At 43.8% G+C, this 20737-nt stretch overlaps 1 protein-coding gene across 4 annotated transcripts in view; it reads right to left on the bottom strand.

Moving 5' to 3' along the window:
* Positions 1-20737, bottom strand: part of TRIL (TLR4 interactor with leucine rich repeats) — an 86726-nt gene that overhangs the window by 52027 nt on the left and 13962 nt on the right. For 2 of the 4 annotated variants that reach the window (XM_004265676.4, XM_049714847.1), the window contains exon 2: positions 18270-18375. The gene's annotated coding sequence lies outside the window, so the exon portion shown is untranslated. Of the gene's footprint in view, positions 1-6454; positions 6658-13697; positions 13826-18269; positions 18376-20737 lie in introns of those variants that run through there. The other 2 variants (XM_049714845.1, XM_049714846.1) reach the window with 2 other exon arrangements.

Genomic DNA, 20737 nt, shown 5'->3' with positions numbered 1-20737 from the left:
ATATCTTATCGCTCTCTCTAGATGTGCAAGGAATTTCCACTTGCATTGTTATATTTTGTTCTTCCAGTGAAGCAGGCAAGGGAGCTTTTGTCCCCATTTTACAGCTAAGGAAACTGAAACATTAAGAAGTTAAGAGATAGCTCCTGGCATTCAAAAATTGCAAAACCTTCTGCAGCGCTGAGGAGCATTTGGGGTCCTAACACCTTACTGATGTCTGAGAGGGAGTATAAATTCCACTGGCGCTTCACCTAAGCCACTTGGGCACTCTGGCTCTCAAGTGCTCCCCACACCCCACCCAGGCGGAACTGGTTGTATCCTAAAGTTTCCATCCATTCCCCATCGGCCAGCACAGGCTACATCCACAGCGCTGATCATGAAGAAGACCACAGCTTCCACAATCACAGAATCCCCAAGGAGCCTGTCTTCCATCCCAGAAATGTGAAATGATTTATTATCTGCACCCTCCCTTTAGCCGTGGAGCAGGAATCTGCATCCTGTGTCTAGTCTCATGATAGGGGACTGCAGAAAACAAAATACCATCCCCTCATTTCTTATTCATAGAGAAGGCAATGTATAATCTGATTACATACATGATGGATTGGATCCGACAGACAGTATAAAAGGCAAGCCAGAGAATATTAACTAGGGAATGGATTTTTCACTGATATTCAATGTCTCCTGTAGTCAACAGTGAAGGGAGACAAATGCAAAGAGGGGGGTGAGACAAATGCAAAGAGACACACAAATAACTTTCCGTTTCAAACTTTCAAATAAATCCCTCCATCAGGCAAAGGCTGTTTGCTCCATGCCAGGCACCTGGTTGTGTGCTTTATCTACTTCACCTCTTTTAATCACCCTTGTTTTACAGACACGAAAAAAAGAGGTTCCAAGAAGTGAAGTGCACAAACAGGACTTGGAACCCATCTTGCCGAGCACACCCAGACCGATACTCTTGACCACGAACTACACTGCCTCTCAGCATGTTTCCGGGACGCACCCTCGGATGCTGTTCAGGACCTTCCTGCATGGCTACAGGCTGCTTTCAGCTGCTGACCATTGTGAGTGATGGCTCCTGAGACTAGATGTGGAATTTGAAGAAGTGAATGAAGCTGGAGCCTTCTTTAGCTCAGGCCACTGTGAGTTCTAGGAGTCACTGAGGACTCCAGGGCACCAGAGGAAGCCAGGTTGCAATCAGAAAGCATTTCTAATTAAGCATCTTTGGTACACTGCCTAAAGAGGTCTTCAAGAGAAAGGACCGAGGCCTCCAAGTTTCTAGTAATTTGCTGCGATTTAGTTTTTCATTCTCAGTAAATATTCTCTATCATGCCTAATTTTGTACTTGTCATTGTATAGCTTTTTTTTGTTTTTTTTTTTAAAGAGAGAGTTCCCCAAATTGTATAAGCTTCAGGTTTCACAAAGTCGGGATCTGCCCCTGCCTGTGCCTTTGTTAAATATTTTGCCTCTCATCTCCTAAGAGGCTGAAACAATTTCTCACAAATCTTCAGGCTGTCATGGCTCAACAGAGTGCCTGAAACACAGCTGTCCTGGAAAAGGAGAGGGAAGGAAAGAAAAAAGGAATGGAGAGAAGAAGGAAATGGACAGGATTATATGTAGTTGGAAATCGGTTTGATCCATGGAGGGAGAGTCAGCACTGTTAAGAGCATTATTTTTTTTAAAAAGCAACCTTCTAAATAAACTGGATCTCTGCTCTTCTGATAATTCTAGCACACTTAGGACAGCTTCAATAGACTATCCAATAATAAGCCAAAAGACTCACTTTATCAGGGCCTCTGTATGGCTAGAGACAAAATCTAGACTTTATTCCTGTGATTTTTTTTTTTGACATTTTGTTAACTAGAATTACCCGATTATGTTAACCACTAAGGATCAATCATGCCTTATTTGGCCCCCGCCCAGTTGGAGGGTCTTGAAATTCCTTAAACAACTCAGCCACTTGTTCTGGAAGTTTGCAACAGCCCTGTCTCCTTTGTCACACAGTAGCTGCCCCCAGTCATCTTGGGTGCTGTGTTTACAGAGCTTTAACTGTCATTTAGGTCCTTGGATCTGAGGATGGGTAATGTAATTGCTATACCAACTTCACTGGCCCACGCTACCTGGGTTCACCATCTATGCTGACCATACTGACAAATTCATTGACGATAACCCTTCTTTTACACCTCCATAGATGTCATCTTTTCTTTTAGGTAGTATCTATCTCCAGAGTATTGGGGCTCAGGCTCATGTCAACTTGGGGTGTCAGAGTCATACTAAGTAAAATGACAAGGGAAAAATGGTTAAACAAGCTTCAGAAATATAAACAAACACATAGGAAATGCTTATTCTTTCCATTTTTTAAGTAAAACATCTGTGCTTGTTTTATGGTCTTAAAACACAAGCTGCTTTAATCAAGTCATTCACATTAAGAGACAAGAAAAGACAAGGGAAGATTTTTTTCAAATGTGGGGCATTTAAAGGAAGTAGTGGAGTGTCTTCATCTGCTGTATGTTCATATAAAGTAGAAATAAACAAGGGCATGTTTATTCTATTAAGCGTATAAATCTTAAGGAAACCCAGCTGCTGTCCATCCCCAAGGCTTCTACAAATTTCCTGTTCATAATGTCTGACCTTCCAGGTTCTTTGTTATTTGTTGTTCTTTGTTTGTATGGCCTAAACTCAGAACTACATTAATAGCTCTAGTCTACAATTAAACTTCTGGGTCATTTGTTTTACCTAATTGTTAAGAGAAAGTCTAGTTCCCATAGTCTTAAATAAAATTTTATTTTATGGAAATAGAAAACACCCTTTGCAAAAAAAGTAATTATCTATCATGAATTCACCATCCAAGCTTGGGTGGGTGATGTTTGAGCATTATATTTTGAGACAGGTAAATATATAATTGAAGCCCAAATGTAGATGTAAAGTTACTTTTAAAAATATCCTCCTTGAAGACGAGGTTTAACTCTGTAGAGTAGCTTTCTTTGTCTCCATTCTCTTGGTTTTCATCTTTTTTTTTTTTAATAAAGCTACCCTCAAAAGCTTTATAGGATTATAATTACCCAATGTCACCTATTGACAGAAGAAAGCCATTAGAATGGTCTCTAGTTACCTGAAATTCAAGTTGGCTTGCCAAAGCTCTTAAGATGACAAACACATGCATTTGTTGGGCTGCTCCTGTCCCACGGGGTTAACTAAATGATCTGGAGGTGGGTGAGGATACAGGGGCCCTTGCAAAGCAGCGCTCTCCCCTGGGGAGGAAAGACATCCTGGGGATGTCCAGCTTAAAAAAAACAAACAACAAATTATCTATATTTTTTCAGCTGAATCATATCTTTTCACGTAGCAACTCTCTTCAGGGCATTCATAAAACGCTTCTCGTCGGATATTTCTAGCTACAGGATGCTCTTTTTATTTAAAATGGAAGCAGCTTTGAATTCTCTCCGCAAAGAAGAGGCCCAGAACGCCGGCGGGAAGGAGCAAGGGGTCATGGGCTGCTGGGATGCGCAGGAGTGGGGTCGCAGGAAGGCCGGGTGGGGCTCGGGGAGGAACGGGCGCGGCTGGACGAAGGCGTCCACGTATCACAACGAGGCTGAGCCAGAAGCTACAGTGTTCTTTGCACCCGCCCACTTCCCCAGTCCCCTCCTTGGCTTCATTCTCAAAAGCAATTTCAGGAGCGCCTTTCTTCTGCGCGCTACAAAACCAAGTGGCCGCTAGAGGGCAATATGGTGCAAGACAAGAGCTTGGTCTCACCCCGAGGTGAAATTATAGCCATATAGATAAACAAAATAAAACAGACAGGTATTGTAAAGAAGTGTGCTGAGTATGCTTTCCAATCCTTCTTCTCCATACACTCCCCAAAATATCAAAAATTAAATGAGTGATAAAGTACTGTGGACGCTAATCCACCATTTTTTCTCCTAGGTTCTGAGAATTAGAAGGAATTTTAGAGAAAATCTCAACTCCTCAACCTCGAAACAGTCTAATTTCTGGAAGCGTTCTCTGCTCATAAACCCAAATTACACGATCAAAGAAGTGGAACTCAACCAGGGGGGTTCTGCTTCTCAAAATGTCGATAGCGCAGAGGTTGAGGAATCCTGGTCCAAGGCGACAGCACAGCTTTTAGATGCATTTCTACCCAGGGATGTAATCTAGTCCTGCAGCATTTTAAACCAGGCACACTCTTCTTGTTGTCTATATGCATCTCCTATGCACTGTGCATCTGTTCCCTAAGTAGACCTGTCAGTGTGACTGAAATGTATTGAGCAGATAAGCTGGTTTTTCAGATCCCTGCCAGACCCGCGAGACCCCTCCACTGCACTTCACTCCTTCATCTCAGGAGTGATGAAGCGCTCGGGGAGCCCTCCGTGTCCCCAGAAAAGCTGTCACCAGCTGCCCCCCCACCACACCCGGACTCCTGGGTCCTGGACTGACAGCAGTGGATCCCCTGGCCCTGCCCCTGCAGGTGGCCAAGCCAGTGGGCAGGAGATCAACTCTACCCCAAGGCACTCTGGTCTGGGTTTCCACCACTTGTCATCTGTGTGACCTTAAACAAGTCACTTAGCCTCACCTGTAAAATGGGGATGATAACAGCACCAGCCCCATAAGGGTGCTGTGAGGAGCAGATGTGCTAATATATGGAAAGCCCGGTAGGTCTGTAAACATGATGGGCATTTCCCTTCTCTCACCCATAGTGCACAATCCACTTTTTGTTTCTTCTCTCCCAGGGCTTCGCCCAAGTGCATGTGCAACTTCTGTCATTGTCTCATCATTTAACTGTTTAAAAAATACTTATTTTATATGTCATTACTATATGTTTCACCTTATTATTAGCACTTTCAACTATTTTGCCCAGAGACAGTGCAGAGCAGTGATTGCAAACTCTAGCCCCAGAATGCCTGAGACTGAATCTCTCTCTGCCTGTCTCTAGATTTCTGACCTTGGAGAAGTTACTTAACCTCCCTATGCCTCAGTCTTCCCATCTCTAAAATGGGTGTGATAACAGTACCCATTGTTATAAGATTAAATTAATATTGTTAAAGTACTTGGCGCAGTGCCTGGCACATAATAAGTACTAAATAAGATATATGTAAGTGAAAACAACAGTGATGAGGTTAATACTATTTCCCCAGTACCTGAAAACAGAACCCAAATGTGCCAGAATAACAAATGATGGAATAGCTGAGGCTAAACTTACAAGGCAAGAACTCTAGGGTCATCCATTCTCTGTGGGCGGGGGGGGCTTGAGGGGAAAGCTTCCTTTCCATCTACAAACATTTGTGTGCAGGAAATGCATGTTTGGTCCAATCCTCTAATTTTACCAAGAAGACAAATTGAGTACAACGTAGTCAGTGCTGCCTTGTTCAGAGGGAGGAAGACCAGGACCTGGGCTAGACCCGCACCTGGCTGCCCTTCTCCCTCCATTTAGTGAGTTCCATAACGGTAGTATTGATCTGACACTGTTATGAACCTTCTCCGTGATTTGCAACCCAGCTTCCCCATAGCCTGAAGCGGCTTTATGTTTCTTACCACGTGGCCCTCCGAGGACGTTTGATGTCTCAGGGGCACAAAATTCAAAGTATCTAGAAAATAATAGCTGATTTTTTTTTCTTCTATCAGTGGGTTTCACCTCAAATAGAATACCATTAATACCACAGAAAGAGAAATTAAAAGGAAATAAAATCAGTAAACACACCACAAGAAGGACATTATGGAATTGTTCTTTAAAACTCTGCTGTCCTGGGCTTCCCTGGTGGCGCAGTGGTTGAGAGTCCGCCTGCCGATGCAGGGGACACGGGTTCGTGCCCCGGGCCGGGAAGATCCCACATGCCGCGGAGCGGCTGGGCCCGTGAGGCATGGCCGCTGAGCCTGCGCGTCCGGAGCCTGTGCTCCGCAACGGGAGAGGCCACAACAGTGAGAGGCCCGCGTACCGCAAACAAACAAACAAACAAAAAACTCTGCTGTCCTTCAAGGGTCACTCCAATAATACCCTGTACTTCCTAAATGCGTTTCATATCCCGCTGGCTTATTTCTCTCTCCAGTCTATGAAATTTAAGGGCAGGGACTGTCACCATGAACTCTGTGCCCAAGACAGCAGCCCGAGCACAGCGTCAAGCACACAGCAAATCTTACAAATATCCGCTGCTGCCTTGGAGGATGATGTGGGCCCAGGCCCAGGAGGACAGCATTTCCCGGAGTGTGGCCTGTGGACCACTGCTCTCCCTCAGATTTTAAGTAGAAAGAGAGATGCTTTTAGATAGGACATGGACAAGGTATTAAACAACATTGAATTATATAATGAGAAAGTTATTCCTCTTTCATTCATCCTTCTATCTTTCTGATTCCTTCAGGGGGAAAGTTTCCATTTGTGCTAATATGTTTTAGGATGTCTTCAACTCTTCTTTCTCCCCCCACCGCCAACATCTCAGACAAACTAAATAAACCTAAGAATCAGAATGTTTAGCAGGCAAAAATATCTACCAAGAATTTAATACACTGTCCTCATTACATCTGTTTATGACCATCCCTTATTCACAGCAAGTGACAACATCGGTTTTCCATTTTCCATCCTTGTGGCAGAGGCAGTTGTGCTTGGCAAATATCCCACAAAACTCTGCTCCCCTTCCATCTGCAGTCAGGAGGGACCATGTGACTGACGTTTACCTGTGACATGCGGGCGGAAACATCTGAGGACACAGCAGACACAATCCTGCACACTCTGCACATTTAATCCTCAGAGCACACAAATGCAGAAACCGTTGTGTGATTATCCCCTTAACACTGATGAGAAAACCAAGACTTAGCTGGAGAGGGTGAGTGACTTCCTAGAAGTTACTAGAGTCACTCGGTCACTAAGTGGGGGGCCGGAACTCAAAGTCAAGTGCATGTGGGCATGGAGCCCGCAGCCACCACGCTTCCCTCCTCCTGGAAAGGACAGGCTGCTAGGGAAGGCAAGGTGTGGGTTGTTACTGACGCTTCGATGTGGTTCTTTGGACTGTGACACAGCCCCAGATTTTTAAACTAAGTCTGGCTACACAGGGTTAATCTGAATTGGGCAGGGGTGGACAGGCATGCGACAGTCAGCACTGCCAGAGTGCACCACGCTACTTAGCAACGGGGAAAACAAGGGGCATGCCAGAAGGAAAGGAAATGAGCCTCAGGGGTGGGTGGAGGAAAGAGGGCAGGCGGGGGGAGGGGCTGGACCCTGCCGAATCTGGGAGGTTGTGAGCGGTATGGGCACTGTGGGCTTTGGCCCTTGCCAGTGAGGAGAGGATCCTGTGGGGAGGTCACCCCCACTGCCAAAGGCTTTCCTGTAAAGCAAGAAAGGCCCTGCTAGCCTTGGAGGATGACGAGGCCAGCAGAGCTGTCTGTTTTGACATCCAGACCCTATGTCTCTTTGGTGCTCTCTCCCTGGCCTTATGGAGGGTAGAGGTGATACCAGGATCTTGAACGTTTTAACCTGAATGCTATTCACTTAACCGATCTGAACACTTTCTCCTTATTCTTCTCAACCGGTCACTATGCTTATGAGGTGCCAAGGCCAAAAAGGAAGGCAGAAAACAGAAGTCCCTGGTCATCTAAGTTCAACTTAACCTCGGCATATAGGTGGCCTGCAGATGGTGAGCAGAGGAGCCAGCCCTCAAAGGGACTAGACTGTGGAAGCATGGCCTGAGGATGGGCCAGAGAGAGGACGCAACTGTCCAAAGCCAAAGTCTACTGCGACCCCTGACAGGAGAGAACTCCAGATTAGTAAGAAAGCCCCAAGGAAGGCCCACCCATCCGGGAAAAAACTGGGCCGTTTCAAACTTCCAACTAAAATGTGTGAGGAGGTACAACGGATACCCCCATCCCTCCTTAGTGTGGGTTATTTCTGTTCTGTTACACAATTAGAGAGATGCAGAGAAGCTGCACCTCAATACCTCCATGAAAATTGTATTATATTTCCAAGGAATTATTTTTAATTTTGTAAAGGGTGATAAAGATACTGTGTTTATATTTTTCTTTTTAAAAAGAGGCATTTTGAAGTAGGATAAGATGATGTGATGTCTGGGATAAGCTTTAAAATAATTCAACAAAGAATAAAAAAGAAAAAGGAGATGTTGCAAATCATTGATAATTGTTTATCTGAGTAATGAATCTTTGAGGCTTGTACTATCCCTACTGTTGTACTATCCCTACTACTTTTATGTGTGTTTGAAATTCATCGTGAAAAATAAAACGTATTCATGGAACAGACACCAAAAAAACTTGCCAATGTGCCCAGGATATATTCCTTTGGTTTGAGTAACTTCAAAACAGCTGAAACAAATTTCCACAAAACCTTCATGCCTAAAATCTCTGTGCTTTAACAGGCACTTTGTGAAAATTGATTAATCAGGTGATATTGTTATTAATGTAGGGAATTAGGGGAATGACAAATGAAGAAAAATGTGTTTTTCAAAGAAAAAATAGAGGCTGGGTACCAGGAAGCTGGTAAAGGAGGATGTAAAGTGCAGAAACCACATTGTGGGTTTCAGGAAGTTGGCAGAATGTCTTCTCAAAGGAGTTCTCTGATGGAAATAAAGTACCACGGATGGAAGACCGGCATACCTGGGCACTACTCTGGTCCTTGCCACTAACTTGTTGTCTGTCTTTGGGCATCTCATTTGTGTATGTATTCATCAAACATCTGCAACACCAAGGTGGGGAGAAAGACCCAAATGGCACCAGCTAGTCCTGGGCTGCTCAGCGTCTCTGGGAGAGGATGCTGACTAACCAGGCCCTGTTTAGCGTGGTCCAGTGCTGAGCGCGCACTATGGAAGGCATGATGGGGTTGTTGAGGCCCCAGGGGAATGCAGAGGGATGAAGAAGGGAGGGGCATGTGTGAAAAGGGGAGACAGGGTATTGTAGGGGGAAGGAACCGCATGAACAAATTTATGGAAGCGTGATACAGATCTTCACGGATCTTACACGGCTGGAGCGCAGAGTGTTTTAGGGAGGTGCCAGGGGACACAGCTAGAGAAGTAGGTGAGGCTCAGATCCATATGACAATTCACTCAACACGTAACTATTGAGTTCTTACTGTGTACCAGGCAGTGTGCCAGGGATGGGATACGGCAGCGAATAAGTTAGAGAAAAATACCCAACTTGGCAGATATTACCTTGGCGCCAGTGAGGAAAGAGACCATAAAGGAGGCAAATGAAGATAAGAGTCTATCAACCAACAAGCTGACAAGCGCAGTATGGTATCGAAACACACCAGTGGTGGGGGGCGGGGGCGGAATGAGGGGTGGGGAGACAGATAAGGAGTGTCAAGGGTGTTTGGTTTCAGTTTGAATATTTGAAACGTGTTCTGAAGGAAGAGAGGAATGAGCCTTACTGGTAGCTGGGGGAAAAACATTCTGGAAAGAGCTTTTAGGACCTCGCATACTAAGAGGGAAACCTTTGTCCTCACAGCTATGGAAACAATGGATTTTAATCCAAGGATCCAAACCGTCAAATTTCAGTCTGTAGAGGACCATTTTCATAGTTCTATATGGCAGGTAGGTAGAAGGAGGCTGGGAGACCAATTGGGAAACAATTCCAGAAAAGACACTCTAAGGGTATAAATTAGAAGGAGTTGGGGAAGGGGGGTGCAGTGCAAGAACATACAGAGAAGAACTCCAAGTTGGTAGGATCCGTGTGACACTGGCTGGGAAGGAGGAGGGAGGATGGAGGTTCCGATGACCCCTGTTCTGATTCTCACAGAGGGGAGGGCTATGGGGCATGTTTGAGTTGGCCACCTACTAACCTTGCCCGATCCTTGGTCACATGTCTTGCCACCAGGGACACAGCTCTCACCAGGACAAGAAGGGCCAGTCCACACCCAGGGCTGCCAGCAGCCACCCTAGCACACGAAGGGTTACTCTTCCTGCCTGTGGTCAGCATCTCTCCATGTCACACAGCATGGCCTCACTCCCTGGGGAAGGATGCACCCACACCACCAGCTGGAAATCTTGCGTATTTTGAAAGGAACACCCTATCCTAAAAGGCACATTGCAATGAAAATTTCCAAGGAGAGGAGAATGCCACTGTGTCTGTTAACTACCAGAGCCACGTTTTGTTTACTGGGGCAGGCTGCTGTACAGTTCTGCTCCATTAGGCTAACTTGTTTTCAGATATAAATTAGAGCTGATGTCCCGAACCCACGGTGCTGCCTCTTCACACAAACACCCCGTTCCCTGGTGAATGAGTTAGCAGGTTTGGTAGATGCAGAAGACATGTCTTTGATTTAATATTCAAGCTAAACAAGAAAAACCGCCCACTGGAGCACAGAAATAATGATGCAGTATAACAGCGAGTAGTCCACGCAAAAGCCACATGTCTGGGGCAGGTCAAAGGTCTAACTGCTTCCTGATGTGCCATTTGCTGTTACACTTTCTGCATCAAAAAGCACTTGGCCACTGAGAAGATGCAGCAGGAATCCTCCTGCCCCTGGGCCATATGCAGGAGTGCTCAAAGCGTAGGAATCACCCTGAGAGGCCTGTAGCCATCTGGGCAGGCAGGGCTGGTTAATATAAGCCCCCTCCATGGCTGTAATCACCTAGAATGGCAGAAGGTTCTCTGTCCCTGACATCTTTCTACACATCTGCCTGGTTACCACCACCACCACCACTGGTGACTTCATTAAGTTAAGGCAATGGCTCTTGACTAGGGGTCAACATGACTGGCTACATATTTTGTTGGACCCAGTGCAAAGGGAAAATACGGGGCCCTTTGTCCAAAAAGTAGGGAAAAAGTGCAGTTGAACAAAAGTATAATTTTTTTTCCTTCTTCTCTAGTCTCTACCTCAACTTGTTATGGTATTATTAACTTGCTATTTAACGCCATGCTAAGTAAAGAAAGCTTTAAAATTTAAAGAGTTCATGTGAATTTCACTGTTCATCTTCACACAATGCAATGCTAGTTTTAAAGGCAAATAGAAGTGCATTTAACTCATACATGAAACCATCAAAATTACACAGCTTCCGTTTCATAGCTCGTGCATGCATATGTATTTCATTCTTACCAGAATGGCGGAAATGTTGCACAAAATGAACTCAAATCGCTTCTTGATCACAGGCCTTCTACCAATGCTCTCTGCCTTTTGCTTACTGAGAATTAAGGAAAGAAAAAGGAAATACAGGCTGTCCTGTCTTTCCCTTTCCTTCTCTGTTATTGTGTCCAGGGTAAGTAGTAGCCTCATACAGTTCATAATAACTGATCAGTGTTAGTTTCTTAGTTTTGACAGATGTATCATGGTTGTGTAAGATCATAACATCAGAGGGAAATAGGTTAGAGAACGTATATGGGACCTCTCTGTATTACCTTTGCAACTTATATGTAAATCTAAAATTATTCCAAGATAAAAAGCTTATCAAAAAGAGAAAAGACTTTTGTAGCACACACCTTGTCAAGAATTACTGGGTTAAAAAGGAAAAAAAAAGCATTTAAGGCATGACAGCAGCATTTATCTAACTTGCCTGATAAGCTTCACCTGGGATGAATTCCTATACCCATTTCTAGAAGATTCTGATTTATTCGATCTGTAGCGGGTCCCAGGATCGGACTTTTTAAAATTTTTATTGGCGTATAGTTGATTTACAATGTTGTTACTTTCTGCTGTACATCAAGGTGAATCAGTTATACATACACGTATATCAGGATGGGATTTTCAACAAGCCCTCACGCTGAGAAGTCTTAGCAGACAAATTCGGGAAATATCGCGTGAGAGTGCAGTGGAACTAGTATAGTTTTAAGAGTCAGGCAAACCTGGGGCCACACTCCAGCTGTGTGGCCTTTTCTTACCAGATTTTTTTACTTACCAGCTATGTGACCTTTTAAGCACTGACTTAACTTCTTAGAAAATTAGTAGTAATAGGGCCTTACCGTAGTAACATTTAAATGAAGTACCTACAGAAATACCTAGCACAGGGCTTGACACGCCATGTGTTATAATTGGCACAAACACCTTGTATTCTGATTTCTCCTTCTAAGGAGAACGTGAAGTTAATGAACTGTGACCATAGTTCTTTAAACACGTTACACCAAGACCCATGCCTTTTTTCCAGAAGATAACTTAACACCAAGAAAATAGGGGGTATAGTCTCTTATTCAAGTGTCCCTTTATTTAGAGATTGGCTTGCTCGTTCATTTTCTGGTAGACAATAGAGAGACAGCTGCCCTTCATCGTGCCAAATGACAAGAGAGTCAGACTGGACATGTCCACAGGCTTCTGCCCTGAGGGAAGGTCGCTTGCACAAGCACAGCTGTAGCAGGAGCAGAACCCTCTGTGTGTCCTCCTTCCCCACCGGCCACCCCAGTGCAGGTCCCAGCACAGCTGGGGCACTGGAGGAAATCCCTCCTTTGACAGAGGCCAAGAAGCAGTGTGGGTAAAACATGAACACTGCTCAGCGCTATATCTCATGGGAAATAAAAAGACAGTAAAATCCTTTGGCTGCCTTTTGTCTCCGGATGTCCTGAAGCTTCTGGTCTCTTTATGATGGAAAGAACTGCCGCCTAACTGAGACAAGCCCTAAGGTAGTGTGCCACAAAATGCTGGTTCTCTCACCCCTGATAAAATAATACATTAAATTTGTATCATGTCTGCACATATTAGAGGAAAATCCTTCGTGGTGCTGAGAAGAGGGACATGTCGCAGGCATTGGCCAAGAAGCAAATGAGGTGAAGAGGTAATGAAGATTTGAAGCTTAACAGGTAACATCCATAAACAACAAGGTCCTACTGTATAGCACAGGGACTATATTCAATATCCTGAGATAAACCACAATGGAAAAGAATATGAAATATATAGATATATATCTGAATCACTTTGCTGTACAGCAGAAATTAATACAACATTGTAAATCAACTAGACTTCAATAAAAAAGTTTTTTAAATAAAAAATGTTTTTTAAAAAAGAGGCAGCACCTGGCACAAGGTCTTATAGAGAGGACACATGCAAGATCTCGGGGGAGACCAAAAGGGAAACGGAGGGTCATCCTTTATAGAAGGTTTCCCCTTCTACAGTAAGACCGCCCTCGATGCCAGGGCTATTCTAACCATCCTTTCGACACATATGTAATGGGGCCTACGTATTCCAAGTCTCACGATAGATAGCCATTCATGACACTGTTCTCAGATGCCATCCAAGCCCAAGGAAATGTTAGATGGTAATGTTGTAGTTTACACACACACACACACACACACACACACACACACACACACTAACCTACTGAGAGCAGCCAAAGTAAAAAGGGAGACTTTACTGGGAGACCCTAAGGGTTCCCAATGAAGGGCAATCAGGCTTCACAAGGGCCTGAAAATAGGAAGTGGATAGTCACTCCGAATCAAGGAAGTGCCTCGCCTGGCTCTCCAGGGATGGGCAGTCTCTGGTATCTGCTTCCCTCACCGTCTCTGATTCACGGCAGAATTCCCCCACCCCCTCGCTTTCTACCTCTCTGGACACATGGCTGAAAATGGTGCCCCCGAACTCCAGAGCTCTGCCTTCTCCAAGCTCCAGCCCAACCCAACAACCAGCCCACTTTCCGGTTCCTGGAGCAAGAGTCTACTGTGCCCAGCTTGGGCCATGAGTTGACCAGCCTTGTGGGGTCTCGTAAACTAAGCACGATCCACTCACAGTCCCCCCTGTGCTATGGGAGGTCAGGACCAACTCTCCAAGAAAGGGGCTTGGTCTCAGTAGATACCTCAAAGGACATTTACTGCAGGTGAAAATGTCGTGCTGCTAAGTCAGAAATTTCTTCTAGCACCTTTGCCCTCTTTTTCATATCTCCTCTGTTCATCAGTTCTGTGTTGCACACTAGGATGTTGGCATCTGGATGAGAAAGGAAATAAAGTGAAGGAAGATAGCAATGACAAACCATTTTCACTTAAAGATTATCTGCGAAACAGAGATATCCAGACTGCCTGCTTTTTTTCCTCACTTCATGCGCTTGAAATTCATATTGGAGCAGAAACGTCAGTCAATTCTGCAAGTTCCACTTATGGCATGGAGGAGGGAAAAGGTGCCTTTTCCCCAGGAGTGGCCTTCCAGGCCACAACTCACGGGCGGAAGGCACAAACACGGGAGGCTATAAACTGCTCACAAAGGAAGAAAGGCAGAGTGGAAAGGATAGGAATGAAAAAGGATCTGAGGGCAGGAAGGCTGGTTCAAATTAATGAGACAATGCGAGCCTTGACATTCTTGATGGATGTCAGTGGTTAAGTGCTAGCCGGACCTTCTGAGGTTACAACCTCCATTCAAACCTCAGCCCAGGATGGCAACCTGAAACCCAAGGCCATGGGCAGCGAGCATCTGTGAGCCCGGCATGGATTAGTGCCGTGGCCTTGGGAGGCCCCTCCAGGCGGCTGCTTCCTCCCTGTGTACCGATTACCCCCCAAGCCAGGTGTGCTCTGGGGGGGGGGGGGCGACAATAATACCAAGTAATTAAGACAAAATGTTCTTGGCTGTGTCTCAGGCATATTCCTTGTGACAAGAACAAAGGGTTAGTTGATGAACTAATTTTTGGTGGGGGAAGCAGCAGCATCTATTATTAAATGAATGCTTAGAATTTTTGTTTGTTTGTTTTTCAATAGCCCCATTATAATTTCAGTTCAGATACTCCAAAGCTCATGTTTCCTAATTTATTATCGCTTGCTACAGTCCTCTGGGATCCAGTAATTGAATTTTACTGGCGTCATTACCATATCCACAAACAAGCGAGTCTTCCTGAACTAAATCAGTCAAAGCCTGTTGGCTGACCCACAGGAGATGTGCCCAGAGTGGGAGCTGATCTCAGCATAGAGAGGCGGGCATGTTTCCCTGGCCAGGGAGACTGGTTACTGCTGGGTGCCAGGGAGGCTGCACGTGGTCAGCTCTGAACATCTGCGGGAGAAGTAGGAGCAGAAGAAAAGAAAAATAGGAGGCTCCAAAGACCAGACCCCCCAAATAACCAGGTTATTATCCCACTGCAGTCCAAAATAGATGAGCTCTGAGAGGCGGGATCTACATACTTGGTTGAGAACCAGGAAATTCCACAAGGAGATGTTGAAATTCCATCTTAAAAAAAAAAAGCAGATCGACAGCCTACATCCTCTCCTTTTTACATCAAAAACAGGAAAATAAAAAGCATAACCTTAGATGCATTTTAGGGCTACATGGACACATGGTGATCATCTAAATAAATCCAGTCTCCTCATTTTACACAGGATGCTCAAAGGAAAAAAAAAAAAAAGAATTCTTATCTCAGTGTGATATTTAAGATTTGTTTTTTAAAAATCCACGTCTTTCAAAGATTTACCTTCAAAAACTTAGGGCAGGACTTCCCTGGTGGCACAGTGGTTAAGAACTCACCTGCGAATGCAGGGGACATGGGTTCGAACCCTGGTCCAGGAAGATCCCACATGCCATGGAGCAACTAAGCCCGTGTGCCACAGCGACTGAGCCCATGTGCCACAACTACTGAAGCCTGGGCGCCCTAGAGCCTTAGAGCCTGTGCTCTGCAGCCAGAGAAGCCACCGCAATGAGAAGCCCGTGCACCGCAACTAGAAGAAGCCCGCGTGCAGCAACGAACACCAACGCAGCCAAAAATAAATAAATAAATAAATTTATTAAAAACAACAACAACAAAAAACCTTAGGGCAGCACGGAGGCGGAGTGCAATGAATACAGACAGAAATCAACTGCTACTTGATGCCTATAAGCCCCCGGGCAAGTCGCTGAACTCTAAGGCTTGATTGCTTCATCTGGAAAATGGGAATAATCATATTATTGGCTTCTCTGAGTATGGACATAATGCATACAAGATATCTCACAAAGCATCCGGCGCCCAGTCTTAGTGAAACATCATTCTACCTTGGCATTTGTTAAGGAAATAGATCACTTATCTTGAAAACACTGTACTACTAGGAAAATGAGTGGCTGAAAGGATAGGACTGTTTTGATGGACCTGATCCTTCTCGAATAGTTCCCACTATATTTGAGAGCCCAGGAAAGGAGAAAGGCCCCTCAGGTGAGCATCACCAAATTTATGAAGGCACCAGGCAAAGACTTTGGGTAATTTTGTCTGGGTGGCTGAAATACACACCACTGGGAGTTTGCAAAAGCTATGGGGACTTAGGTGCTCTGACCCACAGATCATATTTCAACTCAGATACTGCCTGTGTCCTCAAAAACATGACTGTCCCGATGCACAATTAGGGAATCCTACTACTTCTCCCCACAGGCTTCAGTCTCCCAGGTCCTGATTTTTTGTCAGAAGAAAGAAAGCAACTGCTCCACCATTTCCTCCCCTGTTTCCATGCCCCTTCCCTATATCCTTTAAGTAATAATCAAGAAAAATACTCCCAACTAAATCAACCATCAACACGTTGAATTCTGTTAGGGGCTGAGTTGTGTCTCCCCCTTGACCCCAAAATTCAGATGTTGAACTCCTAACCCCCAGGACCTTAGAACGAGACGTCATCTGGAAATTGGGTCATCGCAGTTGCCATTACTGTTAAGATGAGGTCATATGGAAGTAGGGTAGGCTTTTTCTTCAATAGGACTGGTGTCCTCATAAAAGGGGGAAATTTAGACGCAGGCAGAATGTCACACGAGGATTAAGTCAGGGATCAGGCTGATGTATCTACAAGCCAAGGAAAACCCAAGATTGCCCGAAAACCACGAGCAGCTAGGAGACAGGTGTGGAGCTGATTTTCCCCATAGCCCTCAGAAGGAATCAACCCTGCTGACACCCTGATCTTGGACTTACAGTCTCCAGAACTATGAGAAAAGACAGCTCTGTTGTTTAAGCCAGCCGGTCCACGGTACTTTGTTACAGCAGCCCCAGCAAAGCAAAACACATGGCAACCGCTTTGTTACGGAAATAAAGCCTCTTTTACCTCCTCAACCTTGTTCCGGGACCACTGTGACCTGAGCACCTAGCGCCCTGCTACCCACACCCCCTTCTCCACAACACCTTCATGGAACAGGCTTGGTGGTGTCTGTGAACTCAGGTCCCAGGGTTTGCCTCTAAACTCCAGGCCAGGAAGCAGTTAGTACCATGCTGGTGTAGGGGGCTGGGGGGAGACGGCACCAACACCATCCAAGGTCACATCCCTCACCCCTGGCCTCCCCTCATCAGATGGCTATCATAGCCTGAGAGATGATAACACAGATTACCCATGTTTTGCAGCCTTATTCAGCTCCCTTATAAGGGAGAACTATGCCCCTAGAACTCTTGCAAACTGGAGTAGCTATTATAAATCTGAGCTTGCAGATGAGAGACTGATGTCATCCTCTCTTTTCAGTAAAAATAGAAAAAAGTTAAAAGAGGAAAGAAAATGTAAGAAACCATCTCTAGCTCCCCACCCCCCTCTCTCTTATCAACACACACACACACACACACACACACACCACCTATACACACAAATTCTTTTCCACTAGCTTGTGTCTCCTTTTATGGATGTGTATTCACAAGAATACACATACTGGTTTCTGTCCCCTGGGGTAATGATGATAAATATGCCAAGGTCAGCAGCTCCATCAGTCATGGAAGCTGCTCGCTCTGGCAACTGCAGATAATCATTTACCTGGTGAGACTGGTTGCCTATACGACAATTCATGCTTCACCATATCGCTGAAATGTCCCTTATCTCACAAAAACACTTGTCTTATTGTGTCTTTCTGGTGCACAAATAAATTCATAATGATTGTTTTGCTTTGAATTTTTTTTTAAAAGTCTTAGTCATGATTTTGTGGGGGAAGAAGTTACTAGAAAACGGGAACTAGGTGGAAAATAACATCAGGGTGTTGACAAAAATATTCTGTTCCACATCCTAGAAAGCAAAAACTCAGGCTTCAGTAGATCCAAAAGATCTTCGATGGAAAACTCCTCCTAGCCTAACTCTCTTCTAATAGGACTAATGCTTAAAATTAAAAAAAAAAAAAAAAAATCCACCAGCTTTTATTGAGAAACTACTATGTGAAATGCACCATATTAGATGATAGGAATACCAACATAAATAAGACACAATTCCAGATTTATTCTAAGCAACATGAAATCTGTACATAGTACACAAAGGGAAGAAATGTATGTTAAATTTCCCAAATGTTCACTGTTTGAGAACTATGCTCCTATATTAAAGGTAGAAAAAGTAGAATCATATGGTACCCTGAGTCAAATATACCATCTTAGAGCACCCATCAGTTTTCAACCATTGCTATATAAATGGACATTTGGAATGGAATTACAGCTATTAAATGACTTGCCCCGATACACCGAGTGTATATGACTTACGTGAACAGTCTGGCATGTGTGTCTCAGTGGGAAAGGTTGAATAGCTGCCTTGCAGCACTCGTTAATAAGCAGGTATCCAGGAACTCTACTTTAAGCTTGCCAGGCTCTGTGGAGACACAAAGAGAAATGCAAGATGGGATTTTTGTCCTAAGGGAGCTCACAAACCAGTGGAAAGAACTAACCTCACAGCATAAGACAGTGACCCACCCATGTCAAGACAGAAGGAAGCGATTGTGGCTGTGAGATGGACTACCCGTCTCTCATTAAATATTTACAGATGAATAATGTAACTCTGGGTATTGTCCTTGACGTATAGTACAGATTAAGAAAAAGAGGCATAAATAAAGGCCAAACTACTTACAGATGATTTTTAAAGTGTTGTATTACGGAAGAAAAGAAATGTTTGCAGTGAACCTTGAGAACAATCCCCTGATGTTTTATCAGTTGTCCTGTGTGCATGCAAGGCCCCAGAGCGTCAGGATTGACAGCTAGGACTCGAGCCAGCCTGGCTTCCAATCGAGACTCAAACACCTCCCCACTCAGGGATCTTGGTCTGAACGTATAACTTCTCTGTGCCGCCATCTCTTCATCTCTAACGTGAGGATAGTAATGGTACCTACCTCAGAGAGTTACTGTGAGGACTGAATGAATCAGTGTAGGGAAAGCTCTTAAAATAGTGCCTGAAACAAAACTAAACGCCCTCTGTCCCCAAATAGTCAATACTTGAGTCTTACATACTCGCTTTATGCAACACTCACTTTAAGTCTTTACATACAGGAAATAATACAGATATAAAACCATATAGCACGGGGAGATCAGCTTGGTGCTTTGTGACCACCTAGAGGGGTGGGATAGGGAGGGTGGGAGGGAGATGCAAGAGGGAGGGGATATGGGGATATATGTATATGTATAGCTGATTCACTTTGTTATAAAGCAGAAACTAACACACCATTGTAAAGCGATTATACTCCAATAAAGATGTCAAAAAAAAAAAAAAAAAGATTTAGACAGGAGAGTCTGGAAGGCAAAAAACGGAGAGTGCATTGCATCTTAAACCAGACAGCTGCTGGATACTGGAGTTAGCTCTTAGAAAAGAGCTCAGTGAAAATAACTGAAGACGGAAGACTAAGTGCCTTTTGGACCTTGCCTAGTTGCTGTTACTGTGTAGCACTTTGGAAGAAAAATATTGTGAAAATTTACTAAATAAAAAAAGCTTTGGCAATGTAAAAAAAAACAAAGATAAAAATCTCAAATAGAGCATCTCCCTTCTGTAAGATATTCCACGTTGTCAGTTAATAATAGGCAATATTAAAACTAAGTTTTTTTAGTTTTCTCTGTGACAATGAGCTATTTTTTGTCTATCTAAAATTTTGAGATCTGGTGATTATTACACAGTATCAGGTTTGCACAATCCTTGCCAGGAGTGGGGCATCTGTGGATTATTCCACTAAACAAGAATCCTACTGTATATAATTCTTTGTGTTCCTTCTCCATCAGTTTGGTTTCAGGTTAAGTATTTGTTTAGAGTTCAATGTGAACAATAGAAAGGCACTGGCTTTTACAAGACAGGCCTTCTTCCTAAGCAAATGAAGTATATAGTAAAATGTCTAATTGAGAATTCATGATACCATGATTGATGATGTTCTCAAGTTGACACTGAAAGCCCCAAACATAGGGCTTTAAAAAGTACACAACTCTTCACTCTCCTTCACTTGAACTCTTTCCGATGCTACCTGCATGTAATCCAATTCATAGAGCTGTTCATTTCAAAAGAAATCTCACATTAATCTTATTTGGAAAGGAGTCTCCATGTTTTATATAACGTTGGGGGGTTAAGAGTTAAGTAAAAATAAAACATATTCCTGGGTGCTAATTTGCATTATATTAACATAAATTATTACACAAACTTAACTTAAAAACATCCAGGTGTATAAAATCTCCAAAAACACAGTCTGTCAAATCAAGGAAATTTCTTATTTACTACACATAATAAATGCTTCTGAAAATAAACAATTTAAAAAATCAAGGTTAAACATGCTGTTTGACAAATAAATCTGCATATGACTGAATAAATTTGAAGTCTGTGGTACACTAATAGCAACAAGAAAATCCAAACTCAGCTCAAATACTGACTTAGTTGATTCAATTCTTCACTGGTATAGCCTAACAGAAGAAGAGTTGTATCCACTTCTGGGCATAAATACTGTTTGTCTCCGTCTTGCATAGTCTTCTGACATGACGTCTAGCATTCATTTATAAGACTTATAAAGCTCAGAAGAAGAAAGCATGATAAAACAGCCTATTGCTTAAATATAAAGCAATCAATAAAACTAGACTCAGATGCCTAGATGTTGAAACTATTAGACAGAGACTTTACTACAACTAAGAATTAACATATTAAAAGATCTAGTGGAAAGTTACACGACACAAATGAACAGATATGGAATTTCAACAGAGAGGAACATTTT

This window comes from Orcinus orca, chromosome 9 (genome assembly GCF_937001465.1).
Source record: "Orcinus orca chromosome 9, mOrcOrc1.1, whole genome shotgun sequence".
Taxonomy (NCBI): Eukaryota; Metazoa; Chordata; class Mammalia; order Artiodactyla; family Delphinidae; genus Orcinus; species Orcinus orca.
This window is presented reverse-complemented; position numbering and strand designations above follow the sequence as displayed.